General features: G+C 43.3%; 1 pseudogene; it reads right to left on the reverse strand.

Annotated features, from left to right (window-relative positions):
- Window positions 1–4,063: 4,063 nt before the first annotated feature.
- LOC102762794 lies at window positions 4,064–4,395 on the reverse strand (annotated as a pseudogene).
- Between the last annotated feature and the right edge of the window lie 238 nt (window positions 4,396–4,633).

A 4,633-nucleotide genomic window follows, 5' to 3' on the forward strand; every position in this document is an offset into this window, starting at 1 on the left:
AAGGGGGTGTGGGAGATGCGGGAAGAGACTGGACAAAAATCGTGCACCTATGGATGAGGACAGTGGGTGGGGAGTGAGGGCGGAGGGTGGGGTGGGAACTGGGAGGAGGGGAGTTATGGGGGGAAAAAAGAGGAACAAATGTAATAATCTGAACAATAAAGATTTAATTAAAAAAAAAAGAAATAAGGTTAGCCTGGCCAGTGTTGCTCAGTGGTTGAGTGTCAACCCATAAACCAGGAAGTCAAAGTTCGATTCCTGGTCAGGGCACATGCCTGAGTTGCTGCCTCAATCCCCAGTAGAGGGCATGTAGGAGGAGCCGATCAGTGATTCTCTCTCATCATTGTTTCTATCTCCCTCTTCCTCTCCCTTCCTCTTTGAAATCAATAAAAGTATTTTTTTTAAAAGAAAAATAAGGTTATAAAGTTGATTAATATTTCTTAAATTTGAGTTTGGTATCTTCTGAAGCCTTATGGACAATTCCAGGGAGGTGCTTGAGCTAAAGAATTCTAGTTTACCTTTGGTTTAATTATTGACTATTAATCCTGTTGAACTACCTTTGTGCTGATCACTCTTAATTTTTCTCCTTCCCTCCCTGCCTAAAAACTCTATTTTAGAGAAGAATAAAAAACTCTATTTTAGTGCAGAAAGAGAGATTGAAGCAGTTGAGCTTTAAAGATTTCTTAAAAAAAAACAAAAAAAACCATAGTGAAATATCATAAAATATTGTCCGCTAGCAAGGAAAAGCAGCTACTGCCAATAATATGATTTTGTAAGCAGAAAGTAATTCTTGCCTCAGCTCTGACAGCATGACTTCATTTGCTGCTTATGGTCACTTTTTCTGCACCAGCTTTTCAAATCAAGAAACTGATAAAAATTCTATGGAAGGATTACCATCAAGCGGCATTGTAAACAAAAACTCAAGCAGCCAAACAATAACTACTAGTAAGTGTATCCATTCCAATCCAAGAAAACAAGTATCAGTCATTACATAAATATAAAAACTACTAGGGGCCCAGTGCATGAATTCGTGCACCTTGAAAGGAACTGTGGGCCACAAGGCTGCAGTGGGCACAGGGGCAGTTCTTGGCCCATAGTCTGCACCCCTGCCCTGCCCTTCCAACTGTGGCCCTGGTCCTCTGTCTGCCAGCAGCACTGCTCCTACCACCACTCCCATGTACTGATGGCACCAGCCCCACTTGCACTCGCTGACAGCGTAGAGTGATTGGGGCCAGTGCCAGGTGCGAGCAGTAGCTGCTACCCTGATCGCCCTAAGGAGTAAGGGGAGATGAAGAAGCCCTCAGGGGCAATCAGGGCCAGCAGCCACTGCTCGCACTCACTGACAGAGCCAAGCGATTGGGACCAGTGCTGGGTCCCGGCAGTGGGTGTGAGCAAGGCCAGTGCTGGCAGCAGATGTGAGTGAGACCATCACCGGCAGTGGGTGCGAGTGGCAGCTGTCAGCCCCAATTGCCTCTCAAGAACAAGGGGAGGTGGAAAAACCCTGAGGGGCGATTGGGTCCAGCAGCTACCCAGCCACCGCTCGCACCTGCTGATGGCACTGAGCAATTGGGGCAAGTGCTGGGCTCCAGCAACAGGTGCGAGTGGCGGCCCTGGCACCAGCATTGGGTGCAAGCGGGGCTGGCACTGGCAGCAGGTGTGAACACCACCTAAGACCATGGCAGGTGGGAACAAAGAATTTTCAGTAACCACCAGGGGCTCGCCCCAAGGACAGGGACGGCACCCTGCCTTGGTCTGGTGCCCCCGCTCACCTGCTCCACCATCCCGCCACGGCTGATGCCCATGTTTCAAGCTCTGCCGCCAGTTGACGATGCCCACCATGTTCTGTGTGCACCACCTCCTGGTGGTCAGCGCAAGTCATAGTGACCAGTTGTTCGGTTGTTCTGCCATTTGGTCTATTTGCATATTAGCCTTTTATTATATAGGATAGCATCTAAAATAGTGTATGGTGTTTAGTGTAGAAGTTGAAAGCATCAGTTTGGGGCTTGAACAGATAGTGTTTGAATTCATCCTCTGCCCAGTGTTAGCTGTATTACCAAAGAGATCCCTTTTTATCTGTGTTAACATCACAACTAAAATGGTAGTAGTTAATGCTTTTCTTCATTTCCTTCCTTTATCACTCAAAATAGAGAATAATCATTTCTTTATTTTTAAAATTTATTTTTATCGTTGCAAGTATTACAGATGTCCTCTTTGATCTCTATTGACCCCTTCTAACCACCCTCGCCCCAGGCCTTCACCACCCTATTGTCTGTGTCCTTGGGTTATGTATATATGCATATAAGTTATTTAGTTAATCTCTTCCCTCTCCTCTCTCCCCAGCCCACTGAGACTCATCAATCTGTTCCATACTCCATGTCTCTGGATCTATTTTGTTCATCAGTTTATTTTGTCTATTAGAGGGGGCCCTCAGCCTGGCCTGTGCCCTCTCACAATCTGGGACCCCACAGGGGATGTTGGAGAGCTGGTTTCGGCCTGATTCCCGCAGGACAGGCCTAGGAATCTGTGTACCAGGTCTCTAGTATACATATAAGATCTTTGATTAATCTCTTCCCTCCCTTCCCCCTCCCTCCTTCCCTCATTTTTTAACATAATCAAAATAACACTTAGAAGGATATTAATTAGGTGGTCCAAGATCACAAGTTTGAAAGTAAAAAAAACCCTGGAATTTAACTTAGATCTAAGCCTAAAGGCCCATGTTTTTTCTTATTATTACCTATAATAATAAAAGCATAATATGCTAATTAGACTTGACAGCCAAACAACCTTTTGGACATCATTCTGGACATCCTTCCAGGTGAAGCCACTGTGGCGGGGGCTGAGGCAGAGTGGTTAGGGGCAATCAGGCAGGCGAGCAGTTAGAAGCCAGCAGTCTCAGATTGTGAGAGAGATGTCTGACTGCCGGTTTAGGTCCTGGATTGAGAGAGGGTGCAGGCCGGGCTAAGGGCACCCCCCCGCCCCCCGTGCATGTATTTTGTGCACTGGGCCTCTAGTTACTATAATAAAATTTCTGAGTGAAAGTATGAGAATAAAGGTAAATATTGCCTGACTACTGATGAAAATGCTGTTTCTTACTCTTCCAACACTTGGCCAATATTAGAACCTATCCATAGTTTTCCTCTTTGCAAATCTGATAGGAAAAAAATGGTTCAAAACTTCTTATTAAAAAGTTCCCCCTTATTTCTTACATATTTAACTCCAGGTTCTAGGTCAATTCTTAGTAATTACAATATCCTTCCAAAGTAGACAAGGTAATCATTCCAATACCTGCCACTCTTCTGCATCCACAGACACTAAATCTCATGGTCATACAATGAGCCTTTTCATTTTACCTATAAGAACTCCATAATACCATTTCAAGCATTTTTCCTCTCTGATTGCCATCTATCTTTCTTCACTCCCTGTAGTAATCTGATTCCACTGGGCACTAGGAACTATAGTCATTAATTCTATGATCTCTTAATGCTTCTTAGTCCACTCTTGTCCTCTTTTTTTTATCTCTCTGCCACCTTTCTTTCTTTCTCTCTTTCTCTTTCTCTTTCTTTTTCTCTTTCTTTCTCTCTCTCTTTCTCTTTCTTTTTTTTTCTCTTTTTTTCTTTCTTTCTTTCTTTCTTTCTTTCTTTCTTTCTTTCTTTCTTTCTACTTTCTTTCTACTTTCTTTCTTCTTTTTTTTAGGGGATATATTAGTCTATCATTATAATCACTGCATCCATGCATTTGCTTTTATGTTCCTTGCTCCTTTCTTCCTTCCTCCATTACACTCACTTGATAAAACTCCAACCTTGGTTAAATCCAGTTCACTGCCCACTATTTTCCTATACCTGGGCACCTAAACATGGCTAAAGTTTAGTTCACAAAGAAAACCACCGTCGTGCTGATGGGTCTACTTTAAATCTCTGACCTTTCATCCTAACTGAGCACTTTGTGCCAACCCAGCAATCTTCCTACATAGTCTCTAATCCATTCATTCTCTGACACTCCTTAATGACTAATTCACAATTTTTCCTTTCATCCCAGACCTTAAACACTTCCTCCCTTTTTTTGTTACATAAATGAACCCATTTATTATAGGCTAGAAATGTTTCAAATTGTGGAGCTTCTACTGGTCCTTCAATTCCTTCAGTCTTCTGAAGGCAGACTTTACTGTGAGGCCAGAAGTGGTGTTGTAGGTCCAGCACCACCAGCTCCTGTTTTCATGCAGGAATCATAGGGCCAGATCCCCACAACTTGTCTCTTTCTCTTGGTTTTGCTACAGAAGGAACAAGTGTACTTGGTGTACTGGCTAATTTCAATTTTCATCACCATTTTCCTGAGGAGTCCTGTGCTGTAGTGGGTCCTATATGTACTGACAGTTCCGACCTTCTTGGTTCATTCAGCCATATCACTGAAAGCTAAGTCCAAACCCAGAGAGGAACAACTCCTCCTATCTCTTGACTCTCAGATGATGACCTTAATCCACAGAGCTAATAAAAAGCAATCAGAGGAAAATTTCCTGTACAACTTAATATTCTATCTACATCTGTCTTCCTCCTGTTACTGCAGATGAACTGTTTGTGCACATATCTAAGGCCAATTTTGAGGCAAGGGAATTTGATGTCATAAATTGGAATACTAACTA

This window comes from Myotis davidii, unplaced genomic scaffold (genome assembly GCF_000327345.1).
Source record: "Myotis davidii unplaced genomic scaffold, ASM32734v1 scaffold46, whole genome shotgun sequence".
In the NCBI taxonomy this organism is placed as follows: Eukaryota; Metazoa; Chordata; class Mammalia; order Chiroptera; family Vespertilionidae; genus Myotis; species Myotis davidii.